Source organism: Malus sylvestris, chromosome 15 (assembly GCF_916048215.2).
Source record: "Malus sylvestris chromosome 15, drMalSylv7.2, whole genome shotgun sequence".
Taxonomy (NCBI): Eukaryota; Viridiplantae; Streptophyta; class Magnoliopsida; order Rosales; family Rosaceae; genus Malus; species Malus sylvestris.
This window is the reverse complement of record NC_062274.1, coordinates 38,353,721-38,373,277: the sequence shown is the minus strand read 5'-3', so window position 1 is coordinate 38,373,277 and position 19,557 is coordinate 38,353,721. Positions and strand designations below refer to the sequence as shown.

At 38.1% G+C, this 19,557-nt stretch overlaps 1 pseudogene; it reads left to right on the top strand.

The window, feature by feature from the left end:
- Positions 1-2,298: 2,298 nt before the first annotated feature.
- LOC126602955 (uncharacterized) lies at positions 2,299-3,055 on the top strand (annotated as a pseudogene).
- Positions 3,056-19,557: the final 16,502 nt, after the last annotated feature.

Genomic DNA, 19,557 nt, shown 5'->3' with positions numbered 1-19,557 from the left:
CTGACAATGCTTAGACCGGTACATACTGTGTCTGCTTCAAATGGAAGGATGGAAAGTCTCATCCCATTCGTGTTGTGACACTAAGACAAGTATGTAGGTGCTCATTAAGGGAATGAGTTCACTGAACACAATCGAACGAGAGTACTTGCATGGAGGTCTACTCACATGTCAAGCAAGTAACTCTAATGGTTGGAATAATGTAAGTAGTCCTTTGACCTGAGGCATCGTCGTTGTCTTGTGGTTAAGTACTTAATCTTTGATTATGTCAAAGTCTCCCCATTCGCGGGTGTCCACGGCATAATTGGGGTTAAGCTACTTAGTCATGAAGGCAAGTGTATGCGCAACAAGGAATCTCTAATCCTCGATAAGAGAGGAAGAATACTCTAAGATATGATTCGGGAATTTTCGGCCGAAGTATCGAGCGTAATAAAGGAAAGCGTTCCTATACGACTCAAAAGAATCATATAAGAAGGAATAATCACATTAGGGGTTTGACATAATATTTCCATACCCTAGTAATGTGATTGAGAGTATTGTTTTAGAGAAGGATCGAATTACATTGTAATTCCAACTGAATAGGTTCTCCGAACAAACTTCTACATTAGCTTGGGTAGCCATGATATATGGTTAGATGTCACTCATGGCTTGTGAGTTCTTCTAAATGATTAAATGTAGTCGTCAAAGAAGAAGGTGAATTAAAAGTATGTTTTAATTCACTAAGTGATTGGATTAAATATAATCAATTGGATTGGTGCCAATCACCTCACTGCCTTGCTAATTAGAACCTAAACGATTGTTCACCAATACACTATTGTAGTGAGTAACTAATGGATGATGGAAATAATTAATTGGATTAATTAAGTGTTGTGATTAATTTAGAAAGTCTAAAGAAATCATAAAAGCGATAAAGATCGTTTTGGGCTTAAAGAAACGTTCGGGTTTAATTGGGTCCATTGGGCCTAAACCCATTGGGCTTTTATTCAAGCATTGGATGACTTGAAATATATAAAAGCCCAAAGCCCAAATCCAACACAAGAGGCCGGCCACTTTAAGTGGAAAGGGAGAGATATTTAGTCAAGTGGTTGACTAGGTTTCTTTTTGTCTATATAAGGAACTTTATAGAGATATTGTTCATAAGGGTTTTTGAAGTGTTAAAACAACAAAGAGGCAAAAGAAAAATAGCTCTCTAACACTACAAAGGCCGGCTACCTTAGGGGTGTTTTTACTAACACATCTTTCACCCTTTTGGTTATTCCTTCATCCTTCTCACTACACTAGTGGGTGAGGATCTTTAGAGGTTTCCTACTTTGGAAACTTGAAGAGAACCTAGGAGCACTTATTCTAACAAAGTGGAGGAGGCAAGGAGGGAAGTTAGGCTCAAGGAGTTCAAGGAACAAAGGGCTTGGAGGTGGTCCATCCTTGGTCTCAAGTCTAGATCAAGAGGTATTAGACTAAACCTTCACTTTGTTCTTCTCTAAAATTGTTTTGATGCATTATATATAAACCTATGAACCTTGAAGGGGATTTGCCTGACTATAGCTTTGATAATTTGTTATAAATGCTTCCGCTGCTTTCATATATTAAATTTGATTTGTATATGCATGATAGTCATTTTGAAATCCCTATATGTGAAAACTCATAATTTTCCCTTCAAAGTTTAGTTTTGGTTTTTAATTATTCACATCTCTTTTATTAGCATTACTTCTGTTGAGCACTCGGTTACATCACCCTCACATGACGGCCAACACGTCTCGACTCCGATCAGGGTGTGTCAAGGACATTCTGTGTTATGAACTCATAACTGGATTTTTCTTCACCCTCTCTTCCATCTCATACCAAAGAATCAAAGACATAGAATCCAATGTGGCATGAAGGTTGCAGAGTTTATTTTTAATTGTCATTGGGATAGAGACAATTTAAGTCAAGTGATAGACAATTATATTGTTAACAAAATCTGTGACATTCCTATCCCTCTTTATCCTTCCAAGGACTCTGTTGTTTAGGGTCTAAGTACTAATGGTAGGTTCTCGGTTAAATTTGCGACTTGGGCTCCAAATGGAAGATCTTGGCCCTTTGCCGGTTCAAGGTCTTCTCAACAGAGTTTGGAAACAAATTTTGCCTCCCAAAGTAAAGTTGTTTGCCTAGAGCCTCATCAAAACTAGGAAGAAACTAAGCAAGTTCATAACAAATATGGTTACTAAGTGTCCTTTGTACAACAACCACAAGGATGATCAAGATCATCTGTTTCTCCATTGTTAGTATGCTAAGTAAGTTTGGAGTTGCTCCAATGATACATGATTTTCAAATATTGATACTAACCTCAAGATAAGTGACTGGCTTAAAGACCTCTCTCATCGGAATAAGAATGTTGCAAGTAACTTAAGTAAAGCGTTGGCTATTTTCTAGAAAATATGAAATGATAGAAATGGCAGCATTTTTCAAGAATGAAAAGCCTTTGCACAGTAGATATTTTCTTCGTGTTATGGCTACAGCTAATGATTATTTCAAGGATAATGTTGCTAATCTAGAGAGTGCAAAAGTGCCAGTTGCAAATAACTTGATCAAGTGGAAATGTCCAATGTCTCCTTGCATTAAAATAAATTTCAATTGGTCAGTGTCTAACTCCTTGGCTGCCAGAGGCTTCATTATTAGGAACTAGCATTCCAAACCTATCCTAGCCGTTGCTATGAACTTGGGGTCTACCACCATTAACGTTGATGAGGCTCTAGCGTGACGTGAGGCTCTGATATGGGCTAGAAGGATAAGCTTGACACACGTGATAGTGAAGGATGATTCTAAGCTTATCATTGATGTTGTTCGTGGTGCCTATGAAGTGCTATGAAATTTGAGATCTATTATTGAAGACATCATGTGGTGTGCCTCGTCCTTCCAAGATATCAAGTGGAGTAATGCTTTCAGGGAAGCAAATTTTATTGCGGATGTTGTGGCATCTGTTGGGCTTAAGATAGATAACCTTTGTCTTCCTATGGAAGAAAACTTGGCCCTCCATTTTAATTGTATTTGCTCTAGCTGTGTGAGGGGTTTCTCCCTTTAATGAAGTTACTTTCCTATAAAATAAAAAATAAAAAATAAAAAATAAAAGACAGTTTTGGGCTATGTGAGGGGTTTCTTCTTTTAATGAAAGTTACATTCCTATTAAAAAAAAGGACAGTTTTGGTAAATTGGTAGAACTTTTTAACTGAATTCTTTTGTTTGGTTGTCAAGCCCACCCCGATAACATAATTTTGGCTCATCCCTCCTACTACATATAACTGCATGAGTAAATCATTTTAGGTTGAATGTGCACCTTAGTTTGGTCGACTTTGTTTTGTATAATTGCATGAGTATATTATTGAGTTGGTGAATTCTTGGAAAAATTCAAGCTAAATTTCGTTCTAATTTGAAGAAAATTTATACCAAAAAAGCTTTACTCCCGTTCTAATTTGAAGAAATTGTAAACCTAGAAAAGCTTGGTTTTCTTGGTGAGTTTTCCACATATGTGTTTCAGCTTTGGTTTTTGGGTTCTCTTTTCTTTATTCAAATTTTTATGATTTTAACTTTAAAAATCTGGGTTAAAGAATTTTTTTTCTAATTTAAGCATTTGGCCATTGGATTAGATGGAATCAATATTTAAAGAAGTTTTTCATATGACAATGCGATCATGGAATTCTTTTTGTCAAACAAATTTACTCACAGAGCTTCTTGTGTGTTAAAGTCTTGAACGTATGGTTCTTGTCGCACTTTTGCTACATTTGGCTTTTTCTGCATAATGGGTAACCATGGTTTTTGCTTTGGGTGCTGGAGGATGCATGATATCAATTATTAGGTATATCATTAGTCAATTTGCATATGGTTCAGTTACACCAAAGCTGAAATACCTATAAAATCTTTTGAGAAACATCATGTGAGTAAGTAGGAAAAATCTTGTCTCGACCCATCCAATACCTTTTTCTTTATACGCACACTGTTGATCAAGTTCTTGAACTTCCCTAACCATATCCACCAAAATAGGTCTAACTTGGCAATGTGCTAGTAAGGCTCCTTGTGGATCTGGTGTCACGGTAACGTCTGTTTCTCGAAGAGAAAACAATAGTGGAACATGGATGGTTCGAAGGGAGTCAAGCTTCCCATAAGGCTTCCGGTTAAGTGCATCCGCTACGACATTGGCGTGTCCAGGATGATACTCGATAGTGCAGTCGTAATCACTAATGAGTTCCATCCACCTTTTCTACCTTAAGTAATGTCACCAGATCTTTAGAGCAAAAACCACCTCTCCGAGCTCCAGATCATGAGTGGGGTAGTTTTTCTCGTGATTTTAAGTTGCCTGGAAGCATAGGCGATTACTTTCCCATGTTGCACCAGAACACAACCCAATCCCAATAAAGATGCATCGCTGTAAATCTTAAACTCACTGCTATCGTCCGGAAGAGCAATGACAGGGGGGCATGAATAAGAAGCTGCTTAAGCTCCTGAAAACTCCGTTCACAATGCTTATCCCACTCGAATTTGACCCCATTCCAGGTCAACTTAGTAAGAGGCAAGGCGATTCCCGAGAAATGTTGCACAAAACGTCAGTAGTAGCCAGCCAACCGCAGAAAGCTCCCCACTTTAGTAACATTCCTCGATTGCTCCCATGTAGACACTGCCAAAACCTTATAAAGGTCGACATTAATTCCCTCAGCAGAAACCATATACCCGAGGAAACTGATCTAGTTTAGCCAAAACTAACATTTAATGAACTTTGCATACAACTGATGTTTTCTCAACCTCTCCAACACCAACTTCAAGTGTTTCTTATGCCCAATATTATTACTGGAGTAGATTAGGATGTCATCAATGAACACAATCACAAACCGATCCAAATACGGTCTGAAGACTCGGTTTATGAAATCCATGAAAGCGCTGGTGCATTGGTCAGTCCAAAAGTCATAACACGAAACTCATAGTGTCTATACATAGTGCGGAAAGCAGTCTTCGATACATCTTCATTCCGGATCAGTAGTTAGTGATAACCTGAACGAAGATCGATCTTAGAAAACATCTGAGCACCCCTCAGCTGGTCAAATAGATCATCAATCTGAGGTAGAGGATAACAATTTTTCACCGTCACCCAATTCAGTTGCTTGTAGTTGATGCAAAGTCTCATCGACCCATCATTCTTTCCGACAAACAATACATGAGCGCCCTAGGGAGATATGCTGGGTTAGATGTAACCTTTATCCACGAGCTCTTGAAGTTTAATCTTCAATTCTCTCAACTCTGCTGGTGCCATTCGATACGGTGCCAAAGAAATAGGGTTAGTACCTGGAAGTAAATCAATGGTGAATTCGATTTCCCTCGCAGGTGGTAACCCCGGTAAATCCTTAGGAAACACATCGGTGAATTCATTCACCACTGGCACATCTTTAGGACAGAAAGAAGGTTCATCTCGCATGACTATGCGGGTTAAGAATCCCACACAACCCTTATGTAATAACTTAGTTGTCTAGATGAGAAAATTCATACTATTTGGAAGGATCCACCGCTCACCCATGAAACGTGATCGACCGTCGTCCAGGCCGATTAAATGTCATAAATTTCTCTCTACATCTCACATAAGCATAGTGCCTGGATAGTCAATCTGTTCCCAAGATGACATCGAACTCCGCAAGTTAAAAGGGAATTAGCCTTTAAAATTTCCTCTTCAATAATAACCGGGAGTCCTTAAACTTCCACTGTGCATAGAAAATATCTCCTGGTGGCATTTGTATGAACATATCAAATTCGAGCGATGTAGATTGTGGATTAACAACTTGTGCAAATGGTGGAGATACAAATGAATAAGTGGCACTCGAATCAATCAAAACTCTAGCCCAATTACCACAAACAAGTAAAGTACCAGTAATGACTCTAGGGTCCTGCTCCTCCTCCTTCTATTAAGTTATAGCGTTCATACGTCCATGAACCTAACCTCCCGATCCACTGTTACGGCCGCCATGAGTCTTAGGACCCTGATTGTTACAACCCACTCTGTTCCCTTGAGCACAACAGCCAGAAGCTGCTTTAGAATATTGTTGTTGTCTTTGAGTAGAAAACTGGGTACTTTGATTACTACTACCGCCATAAATTTGAGTTCCGCCATAACTCTGGTTACTCGGATTATTGCTCCCCCCGTAACCTTAACCAGAAGCATAACTCTCTAATAGAGCGCCGAAGGGCAATCATAGACATAGTGCCCCGTGCCACCACACTTGTGACACTTGGCAGAAGTCACCATGCAATATCCCCGATGGTGCAAACCACAATGCGTACAAGCCGTGACTGCTGGAGTAAAGTGGCTGAAAGATCTGCCTTGCCAACTCACTGCCTAAGCCCTCACTGGACAATCCTGAACCCTGACCCTATCGCTTGAACAACTGAGAGTGTCTAAGGCCGAAGGAAGGAGAAGAAGTATAAGGCTCCCTTATACTCTAAGATCGGAATCCACAACCCCGCTGATTTTGAGGTTGGTTCTGACTCTAAGGCTGATCCTAGTTAAGTTTGTCCCATCTCGACTGTTTAACCCTCAAGGCCGCCTCAATCATATCCTCGTAAGATATATACCTTTATGGAGCCAGAAGCTCGCAATAGTTCGGGTTCAAAGCAATCTGTAGTTGAATCATCATCTCCTACTGATTCCCATAAGTTCCCTCATGATGTCTTGACAGGCGTCAAAAAGTGCTATCAAACTCTATAATGCTCGGATCACCCTGGCGAAACTTTAAGAACTCCTATCTATTCCTTAGCTGATAATTTAGGCTCAAAAAGTATGCGCTGAAGAGTCTCCTAAATGTAGCCCAAGTCATCAAAACATTACGTGGATGAGAGCCTGTCGCTGACTTCCACCAAAACCTTTAGTCCCCCTAAAGGAAGTAACTAGCGGTATTCGCCCATTCAGACATTGGACATTTCATGCCCTCTAAGGTATCCTTTATCTTTTTCCAACCAATCCTCAGGCTTTAACTACCCTAAGTTTCGTAATGTCGTGGCCACAAGCAATCTCCATATATGTACAACTCGGCCTGCTACTACCAGGAAAAGAATTCTGTAAAGCGGAGGCCAACTGCTAAATTCATCCCATTAAACCAGAACGAGATCGTCGGGGTACATTCCCACCAGGATGGTCCATAATTGTGATAAGAGGCAAACAAGATTTAGAAAGACGAAAGATTATGGTTATAAGAAAGATCATGATTGCTAAATGGAAGAATGAAGTCCTAAGTATGCTCAGATACCAATCTGACACGCCCCGATCTCGATGTCAGTGGGACATCGAGATGGCCACATGCTGGTCGACACCTAAGGGTGACGCAAGCCATTTAATGAATGCATATGCTGAGAACATGTAAAACATGCGTATAAATTTCATTCAAACTACATAAAATAATATACTAATATTCAACTGCCAACAATGATAAAGATAGTGATAGTGCATGACATGTTCATAGCATACATCTAATTCAGAATACAACTGAAGGTGCTATTACAATGATGTCAAAGCAGAGATGATGGCACGATATCACTGGTAAGGGAATGCCTCGCAGCTCGAATCGTAAGCCTCGTTCCCATGTCCTAATGCAAAACAAACATGAGTGGACCAAGTTGGTATATATATAATATTGAAACAGTTAGCAACATACTAACCCCCAAAGTTTTATGAAAACTTAATAGCATAATATGTAATAGGTTTTCTGAAAATCCTAACATGCCATAAAACCTTTATAAAACATATATCATATATAGTGTGCTAAGTAGTGGTATCATAGTAGCTCGTAGTACTAATATCTCTTGACCCGAAGCTAACAACTATATCTTTGCCCGTAGGCAGAATAGTGACCCACTACATAAACACAAAAACATTGAATATACTATTTCCAACATAAATACATATATCTCAAAAACATCTTTATAGCATATAGTCATCCATCATATATACTACAAAGAAGTGTAAAAACATGTTCATAAATAGTATATAGTCATCCATCATATATACTACAAAGAACATAAGTTCGATAAAGTATGGTATTCCAAAATATTCTTAGTAAAGCATGATAATAATAAAGTGTAAATCTAATTTACTCATAAAACGTAACCATTAAATCATTCTTTTCATGTATGCATTTCTACTATTAAAACATGCATTTTAGAAGGGGTCCACTCATAGATACTCCATCGTCGAAGAGCGTATGAAATAGGAATGATAGAATCGCCGTTAATAGATGCACATAAGCACATAAATGGTCCAATTAATAAAAATATACTCAAACAATTAAATTTCAGAAAACAGACATAAAAACGGATCTAGGACATCGAAATTAGCCTATGAGCGGTCTTGACAGAAACCCGAAAAAGTCAACAAAAAGTCAACGTTGACCGGTCAACGGATAATGGTTAAAGTCAACGGTCAGCGTTGGCCAAAGTCAACGGGTTCGGGTCAACCAGGCCTGGGGTTTGGGTCGAATCGGTTCAATAGGCTGGGTCGGGGCTTAAAGGGCTTTGGGATTCTAATGGGCTTGGGTTTAAAGGCCTGACCCAAAGCTCTAGGCTAAAGGGCTTGAGCTCCAGTTGTGGGTCGATCGACCCGATTTTCGTCGAGATCGAAGGCCGGAGCCTCCTAAGCTCTGGTCGACGGAAATTTGACGATTTAACATACGATCTACTAATTAAAATGACACTAAAGACAAGAGGGAAGGTTTCTCACCTTCGATTCGTCGTGAAATAGCCGGAATCAGCTGGACTTCAAGCTGAACACCACGGCTTGCCGGAAGAGTTTTGGGTCGACTCTGGGTGTCCCGTTCTTCACAGAGATGAGGGAGGAAGAAGGTTGACACTGGTGGTGATGGTGACACTGTCGTCATCGTTCATTTGTCAACTTGGGTATGTGGGTGGTTGGGTGTAATTAGGGAGAGGGAGAGAGGGTTTTGTGAGAGTAAGAGAGATCCGAGAGTGAGAGGAAGAGTGCTTGGGGAGAAAAGAAAGAAGGAGAGATAAGGTGAGGGTCTACCATGTGGCAGGTAGGGAGAGGAGGACAACTAAAGAGGGAATCCAAAAATATGAGATCCATATTGGGTAAGGTTAGGGATAGAAACGTAATTTCATTATTTTTATTTAAAATTTGTGAAATTACACTTAATTTTAGGGGTGGTGACACACCCCAATCCTAGAATCAAGGTGTGCTGGCCGTCACATGGGCGTGACGTAACCAAAAGTGCGAGGCGGAAGCAATAGATAAGAGAAATACAAATAAACAAAAGCCAAATACTAGCAATAATAACCAAGTAACGTGCTAGAGTAAGTTTAAGTGTGAAACACACATATTCAGAGCATAAGTACTAGGTGCAGTCAAGTAGGACCATAACTAAATTACAACACCCGCAGGTGAGTCCTACATTTATGTAGTCTGTCAGTACGCCGTGGGAATCCTCGTGGGCCACCAACGCTGCTAACTACACCATCTACCATCACTGGACACCATGGATAAACACTATCAACATAACATTTGTCCCCTCTAGGCATAGCAAACTCTAAATCAAATCCTAGAAGTGTAAGGTGAGGTTGAGTCATTTGAGCAAACGTATGAGAAATCACAGAATGTGTAGCACCACAATCAATCAAGACTCTGGCAAAATGACCAAGAATATTTAACGTACCCATAATCAAATCTGGATGGTTCTGAGCATCTTGCAGTGAGATGTGATTAACACGTCCCTGAGCTTGCTGTCGTCCACCACGACCTATGTTGCCTTGGTTACCTCGCCCCTGAGAAATACGTCATTGTCCTGGCTGATTAGACTGCCTAGATGGTCCTGCACCACTAGCAGTAACCTTTCCCTGACGGGGCTGACCTCCCTGATGCCACTGAGATCCACTAGCTGGCATGGAAGAATAAGAAGTATAACCTCCAGGGTCTTAGGAATACCCAGTCTGAGAATAAGGATCCTGGGAATACTGATACTGTCCGGAAGCATAAAGAGCAGCATCACCCTGATAGTGGTAAGCACCACCATGACTCGTCTGACCATAACTGCCTGATCCAAAGCTCTACTGAATCGGCGATGGAGGTGGCATAGCAGACTGTTGAGATCTCTGCTGACTCTAGGGACACTGAGCAGCCCTATGTCCCATCTGTCCACAAGTGTAGCAAGCACCACCACCACCACTTCTCCTACACTCTCTATGATGTCTGAAGTTACAACGGCGGCACAACGGAGCACTCGAACCACCAGCACCACCAAAATCTCTCTATCTCTGAAACCTGGGTCCACCAGCAAATCTTCCACCTCTCATCGGGCCTGTGACACTAAATCCTCCACTGGAAGAACTTGAGCTCGCTTCATTTTTCTTGAAATTCTGTGTCTTACGGGGTTCTTGAGTGGAAATACCTTTACCCCTATCATCTTTCTTCTGATTATCATTCTTATCTTCATCATCCTCACTGTTACTAGGAAGGTTGTCGGAATCCTCCATCCAAACCGAAAACTCATGATAAGTGGTGCAAGGAAGTGCACTAGCAAAAGTCCGCCATTTCCTCTTAGTTCCCATTTTAAAACGGCGAAGCATCTCTGCCTGATTACCAGCTGTATCAGGGTCATAACGAGATAAGTCTGTAAACTTCCTGTAATACTCATGCGCCGACATATTCTTTTGCTTCAATTAAGTGAACTCCTGGTTCTTACGATCAATGTACTCCAGAGGAACAAATCTTTTCATAAAATTCTCTTTGAATACTTCCCAGTCAGCTGCCATCTTAGGTGACATAAACTTAGTCTGATTTACCCACCAAGCTGCTAGCTCTCGCCCCAAAAACCAAGTAGTGGTCTCAACCCATCTATTAGCAGGAAGATTCCCTTGACTCTGCATTACCTGAAAAGTCTTCTCAATATGGTATAACCACTTTTCTGCCCCTTCATGACCCTCATTACCCATGAAACGGTCCAATTTCAGATTATACATAGTCTCCAGGGGTGTTCTCTGAGGATGAGGAGGACGGATTGCATTCTAAAAGGCATGGGCCATCGCTTCCCCTAATTGAGTTATATCAGGGAAATTAGACTCAGAAGCACGACGTGATTCCCTAAGAGGTGGCATAGTTCTGACAAAAGACACCAAAAGATCATTAGAGCATTAACAATTTATACAGGACTGCAACCTAGGCTTTGATACCAAACTAACACACCCCGATCCTAGAATCAAGGCATGTTGGCCGTCACGTGGGCGTGACGTAACCATAAGTGCGAGGCGGAAGCAATAGATAAGAGAAATACGAATAACCGAAAACCAAATACTAGCAATAATAACCAAGTAACATGCTAGAGTAAGTTTAAGTCTGAAACACACATATTCAAAGCATAAATACTAGGTGTAGTCAAGTAGGACCATAACTAAATTACAACACCCGCAGGTGAGTCCTACATTTATGTAGTCTGTCAGTACGCCGTGGGAATCCTCGTGGGCCACCAACGCTACTAACTAGAACCTGGAGGGGCGCAAAACAAAATTGAGTGGGTCAGTAAAACCAAAATTTTTCAAAAACATTTCATTTAAAACATTTCTAACCCCTCGCTGTAAAACCTGTATACTTTCCTAGAAAATAACATAATATGCGTATAATCTTCGTATATCTCAAATCACAATTCTTTATCAAAACCTAGAAAATATGCCATGCATAAATGTCAATAACAGATTAAGAATGCATCAATATAACGGGTGACATAATGAATCAACCGGAGACCCTGCAGTTGGTCCTGTACGGTTAATTCCATAGCTCAATATCCAAACCAACCGGAGTCACCACGGTGACCTGTACGGCACTACTTTGCACATAAGTCGGAACTACCTGAAGTAGTCTGTACGACAAGAATGGTGTAATAATACACTCTAGTGCTTCTCTCATCAATCATCTGTGCACATAATCTAAGGTCACCTACCAGTCGGAACCACTTCTAGTGATCTGTACGACTAGCATGTTGGAACCCTCTCATGGTCTGTACGACATGCACCTACTTGGATCCAAGGTGAGCGTGCGGTGCGGGTGAATAATATAAGCACTAACACCAAGGGTGCAGGTTATGAGCTCTCAACGCAATTCACATCATCAATATGTTGGAAATGTGCCCTAAAACCAATCATATGATGATACTTTACGGACATTTCACAAAGTTAAACTAATGTAGTTTAAATATAAAGGGCAAAGATTATTGTTTGAACCGTCTCATATAAATGTTATATGCTTAAATGATAAGTCCAAGGAATATGTGATTGGGAGAATGCAATCTAAAGAAGTTAGATTCATGAGACCATTCTTTCGTAGACACATCCTAAACGTTCCTGATCATAGGATTGCCAATTGGGCATTGACAGTCCGTTAAAATCAGTACGTGCTGTGTCTTCTCTCAGGGAGAGTGACTAGTCTCGAGTCATTGGTGTGTGTGACATCAAGACAAGTACGTAGGTGCTCAATAGAGAATGAGTTCACTGAACACGATCAACGAAGAGTTCTCATATTCATGTCACATGAGAACTCATGGTTGGGATAATGCAAAGTAGTCCTTTGACCTGAGGCATCACAGTTGTCTTGTGGTTAAGTCCTTGATCTTTGATTATGTCAAAGTCACCCAATCCGCGGGTGTCCACGGCATCGTTGGGGTTAAGCCACTTAGCCATGGAGGAAATTGAATGCGCAACAAGGGATCTCTAACCTTCAAACCGTTTGGGGGAGAATACTCTATGATATGATTGAAAATCTCTGATCAGAGTATGAATGAGATTTAGGAAGGCGTTCCAAATCACATTCAAGGTAATCATATAAGTAAACGAATCACATTGGATAGTAGACATGAATAAACTATCAAACCAAACAATGTGGTCAAGAGTATTGTATTAGAGAAAGATCGTATTGCATTTGTAATCCTAAACTGAATAGGTTCTCCACCTCTTCTGATTAGCTTAGGTAACCATGATATGCTGCTAGGTGTCACTCATGGTTTGTGGAATCCCTAAACGTGTATAATCACTAAAGGGAGAATTGAAAGTAAGTTTCAATTCACAATCGGTTTGAAAGAGTTCTAATCACCCACTGCCTCGCTAAAAGGAACCTAATGGATCGTACACCGTGTAAGGTAAAGATTGAAGAAACAACGGAGATGAGTAAGAATAATTAAATGGTTTAATTATTTATGGTAAGGATTAATTAATATGTTAATTAATCAAACGAATAAGTTCGTTAAAAGACCACGGGTTAGTTTTGGGCCTCAAGGCCCAATGGGCTTCGAACGTCAAGCCCATTAACTTAAGTTGTATGACAACTTAATGACTAATAATTCAAAAATGCCCTAAAAGTCCAATGAAACCCAATGGCCGGCCATTTAGAGATGGAGTGGGTTTTGGACTTATTTACAAGTTTGCCACTCCAATGAATTAAGGTATAAATGTGACTCTATAGCCAAAATTCATTTAGGGTTTTTGTTTTGGAGAAAATTGGAGAGAACATGTCTCTCCCTTTCTCTCTAAAGAGGCCGGCCCCCTTGGAGGGATTAGCTAGCAATCCAACTCCTCCAAGGTCACTCATTTCTTCTCCAATCTAACCTTGGTGTGGAAACTTAGAGGTTCTCAATTTTGGGAACTTGGAGAATCTATTCTTCCATCCAAATCCATGGATCTAAGAAGCAAGGAAGGAAGGCCCTCTCCTTGGGTGATTAGCCTTTGCTTATGCAAAGAGGAATCTACAAAGGTATAAATTTCTCAACTCACTTTGATTTGAGTTGAGTCTTGGTTCACCAATCTACTAGGCTTTGAATTTCATGGTTGATGTTTTGTTTTTGAGTGCATGCAAGCATGATTCCGCCTTTTAATTGTTAATTGCATGCTATAGATGTTATTCAAATGAACATGTTTTCACAAAATCTTCCTTCAAGTGGTATCAGAGCCTAGGTCTAGTAGTTGGTGAATCCTTTTGGGTTTTGTTTTGATTTAAAAGTTGTAATATGTTACAAGCTTTATTCTTGTTTCTTTGAATGTAAATTTTGTTAGAAAATTTGCCATCTCAAATGTTGTAGATGTAGTTCATATGAGCATGAATATTAGAACTAAAATTTGGTGCCATGTTTTTTGGGGATTTTCTGCCAAATCCAAAGGGTGTTTTTTTGGGTTCTTGTTTGACTTGTTAAAAGTGTTTTAAAGTGACTTTTGGAACCCCTAAGTACCCTAGGATGTTAGCCCCATTTAGAATGGTGAAAATTTGAGTTTTATTGCTTGAAAACATTCATGGAGCTCTTATGGGTTTTCATGGATGTTCTTCATTGTTCTTGATGTTCTTGCCAAGAACAAAAAGGTTTGATGTTTTGATTTAAAGTTTTGATTTATTTCATAAAGTCTTTGTTTTGTGTTGGTGGGTGTGACTTATCTATCATCAAAACATTTATTATTTTTGAAAGGTGATAGAAATGGTGATGGGTGTGTAAGAAGGACTTCTCTTACACACACACCACTTGCATGGCTTTATTCACATCAACCTATTTCCACTTGCATGGCTTTATGACTTAGTTGAAAAATTTCCAAATTTTTGTGGACTTATCTCCACTCCTTTTTTTCTCCCTAAAACCGGCCACCCTATTAAAATAGGGTATTTTTGGGGCTTTTATGCAATTACATAAAGTTTTGATACTTTTGTGTATTTGTATTTTGACCCGAAAGTTTACGTTTTGACGTTAAGGCCTAAAAACGCTAAAGGACAAATTGTTTTGCTCCTTTAATGAAGTTTTGAATTTATTGAAATTTTTGGGTTCTAGTTGTAATTACATGAAGTAGTGGACTTTTGTGTTTTTACAAAGTGACCCCAAAAGTTTGTGTTTTTGCAATATAGCCCAAAAGTTGTGGTAATTGCATTTTGGCCCAAATTAGGTTGAGAACAAAATTGTTTTGTCTCTTTAAATGAGAATTGGATTTTCATTTTATTTAGCTCCATTTAAATCAATTTTATGGATACAAAAACCAAATGAAAATGTTGCATTCAATTTAATTAGTTAAAGTGTTAATTAATTAAAGGGTGATTATGAACCTAAGCCTACGATAATTGAGCTATGTGAAAGGCCGTTTCAAATTTGTTTGAACCATGGGAATGTGTAGATTAGATTTTGGTTGTAATTTGATTTGATCAAATGTTATAAAAGAGCTTAAGCTCTTCTTTACTTTAAAGTAATTTGAATTGTTCAAATGTTGTAATGAGCATAAGCTCACCTTTACTTTGAAGTACTTCTTTCTTGCTTTATTTGATATGCATGAAAATGAAGTAGTTGGGTCCAACGCCCCTAAGACAACATGCCTTAATGTGATTAAACGCGTAACTAAAATCAATCACCATCCCTAGACCGAGATTCAACACTAGGCTCGTGTTGAATCTAAACAAAGGTTCATAGTCATCCTAAGGCCCTAAGGCAACTATATAGTCCATAAAATGAATGCAAAGTTTATGTTAGTAGTATCATATACTCTTGCTTTAAAAACCGTTTTATAAGCATAGTGGGAGTATTATATACAACTAAAAACAATCAAATGGACCAATAGTTGTAATAGGACCAAAATTGTTTTAATAAAGATTAAAATGAATATTTATATATGATGAGACCTAAAACCCTCAACCAAACCATTATTAAGTTGATAAGCGTGAGAGTGCTTTGAACACTCTTTCGTGGCCTTCCACCGTGGTAGGCTCCAATCGTTTATGACTTGTACACCGCCTTCACCCTATCATGGGGGAGTGCAAAGTGCATGCTTATATTCAAGAGGAGTTTATTTAAAACATTTGATGAGGTTAAGGTAGGCAATGAGTGTGGCCAACATTGTATCATCGTGAGGTCATACTTGAACCCCTATCTAAACCGGCATGGTGGGAAAGAACTTAACTAAGAGAAATGGTGCCAACATCGTATCATCGTGAGGCATTGTTTTCTAGAGGCCAAAAGATGGGTAATCACAAGAGGTTGTTGTGAATGAGTAAGGGTACTCTCTCATTATTATTAATGCTAGCCAACATCATATCATTGTGAGGTGGGCTTGGTAATAGTGAGTCTCCCATACCCTACTAAGAGTTTCCTCCAAAACTCTCGAATTCCAATGAGGGATATGGAATTTGCCAAAAATAGTGGGCAGTGCTATTTGATTTAAAGACCCGGATCAAATGGCTTAAAAATCAATCAATTTATATTCGTTATGTATTTGTTTACCAATATATTTGCAAACGCTATCCAAAACTTGACAAAGAAAAGCCGAATGCTTTAGTTTCCAGACTTGGTACCACAATCCCAAAGATTGTCTTAAAAGGATTGCATATGTACCTAAGTAGTCTTATCCTCACAATCTTCCTATTGATAATGTATCATTGAAAGAACATGTTAGATAAGTCTATCATAAAGAGGAAAACACTTTTTATGTCATAATTCCTCAATTACAAATTGTTGTATGAAGAAATAAGAGTTGCTTTGAACAACCCTTAGTCAATGCAAACACTAGTGCTTGTTTCTTTGTTAAATGAACAAAGAACTTGAGAAGAAAGCACAATGGCATGGACACTTTATATGCCATGATTCTTCACTTACAAATTGTTGTATGAAGAAATAAGAGTTGCTTTGAACAACCCTTAGTTAAATGCAAACATTAGTGCTTGTTTCTTTGTTACATGAACAAGGAACTTTAGAAGTAAGCACAAGGGCATGGACACTTTATGTGCCATAATTCTTCACTTACAAATTGTTGTATGAAGAAATGAGAGTTGCCTTGAACAACTCTTGAAAGTTTGTAATTATGTTTAGAACATAATGGTTGGTTGACAAAAATAGTCCATCAACATGAACTTATGATGATTTTGAATCATTGAGTGTTGAAGTGTTAGACCACTTCAAGAGACAGAAACTAGGCAAGGACTTCACCTTTGTGTCCCTATCCTAATGGTTCACTAAGTTTATTATAAACTATATAGTGAACAATAAACACATGCTCTCCAAAATGTTTGATGTGTATAACACAATTGAAATAAGTTTCAAGAAAGATAGTGGGAGTTTAGGGACCATGACTATTGTAGTCAAAGGAGAAGTCAAATGAAGAAGATAAAATTAACTCCAAGGGAACAAACTTTCTTTATGAAAGGATGGACATTGGAAGGGGTATTTGCAAGAAATGTCTTGCAAGTGTCAAGAACACACATTTCGAAGGTGTTGTAAATTGTTCTTGAATAGTTCAAAACAGTTGGTTCTTCTACTTGAATGTTTGATTCCATATTAGTAACTATGTTTTACAATCATTGTAAAAGTGTGACTAATAAGAAGTAGAAGATATATGAAAGAAGAAAAAGGTGCTTCACATTCGGAACGTGAATAAAATATATATCTCTGCGAAAGCAGATAGTACTTACTTCCTCATATGAACTACCAAAGAAATTTGAAAAACCAAAGATTGTCTTTACATTCCAATTTTAAGGAACTTAATTCCGTCACTATAGTAGAGATGGATGAATGTTTTGTTTGACAAAACATTGTTCTTTATTAATTAATGATTGGATTATTGTAATCTAATTGATTGTCTCTATAGTAGAGATGATATGGTAGTGTTAACTGTTTAGAACATAATGATGCTTAAAACCCAAAAGGTTGCAAGGTAGTGACTAATCCCAACTGAGTTATGATACCTCTAAAACATAAATTACGAGTTGGTCATAGATGGATGCTTTGGATCGTTAGATCCGGATCCAATACCTTCTTGTTAAAATTGTATAGAGGCGAAATGTTTGAATCTTTATTCTTTTGGAAAGAATAAAGAATCACAAAGTTTTTGAGGTTAATTCACTTAGATGTTAGTGGCACTTGTCCACAACATAATACTACTCATGTTATATGACATTCACCGAAGATCACCCTTGGTTGGACTATAGTTTATTTTAAATAAACACAAGTCCGAATACTTTGCAAAGGGTTTCAAAGAATTCAAGAAATGTAAGTTGATGAGTAAGACGTCTAAAGTATTTACATCCTTAGATTTGATCCAAGGAATGGTAACACTTTAGAATAGTTTTCTTGAAAGATAACAAGGAGAATAGCATCATAAGATAATGAATTTCTCCATTAGGAGAAGAACGAACTCGAATAAGATTTAGTTCGTTGGATGTTATCTATTACCCATATATATGATATATATACTTCTAAAACAATATAATTGTCAATTAGAAGATCTTCCAAAATTTTCATAACTCCATAAGATGTAGTTGGAAAGAAAGACAAATCTTAAGCATGTTAAGATTTAGGGTTGTGTGCTAATAAGCAATATTTGTTTGATAACAATCTTGTGGGATATCCTTAAATTAACTTTTGGATATCACTTCTATAAACCAACTAACAAATGTTGTTTTGTTGGGTAGTTCATTGTAATCCTACAATGTGATTTGCCTAAGAGCAAATGAACGAGAGATAGAACTCAAAGAATGGGTTCTTTGAGAGACAAGATAATAATCAACAAATATAACAACCTAGTTCCTATACCAAAAGCTCCAAGGTAGTCAAGAAGGATTTATAAACCGTCACAGTTGAATGGTTTGAACTTTATGACTATGTCATAGAGTTGCACCTCTTAATTCGAAAGAAATAAGAATGAAAATCCTTATGACTACATTGAGTGTATATACGATATATACTCAAGGAAATGGTAAAGTACCATTTGACCTGAAATAATGAAACCTTCATAAGCTAATTGGTAGCTTAAGGTAACTACAATCAAAAGAATGGTTGACTTTGAAGAAACCATCTTTGACGTAGTCTTGGTTTCAATTAATTCGAAGATTGCTAGCTACAACTAAATTGGTGATTCAATGTTTGGACATAATATGAGTTTCCGAAACCATTATTAAGATAGTCTTGATAATATATGTCTAAAACTATAAATCACAAGACATGTAAGTTGTAGAGATCCATCCATCATGAATCTTAGCAAGCTAGTGGGAGCTATAAGCATTTTATGAGAAAAGGATCAAATCGTTTGATTTCTCATAAAGATGTAAATGAATCTTTTGTTTACTAGGTTTACAAAAGATTAGTGGGAGTTAATCATATTCCTAAAATTTAACATATATATGATATATTAATTTTGGAAATGAAAAGAATTCTTCTTCGTTAAAGTTATGACTTTAAAACATTATATGAAGATAGAATGTATAGGGAGATATAGTCTATATACATGGGATGGAAATCTATAATGATATATTTCATGATATAATTGGATTATATCAATCCCTAATAATAGACAATAGATGCTAGGAAGTTTCTCATATGATGATAAACTTCAATTAGAAGGACAACTCTAGTGAGACTAAGAAGTTGCTCTTCTCAAAGAGAACGTACTCTTTGACTCCCAAAGAAATAATGCGTAAATAGAATCCTTTATGCATACGCATAAAGGTGATTTATGTATTTCATATTGTATGAAAAACATTGATATGAGTTGTACCTAGAACGATACAAGACGATATCAGTGCAAGCCGATATCAGTGCAAGCCCAGGA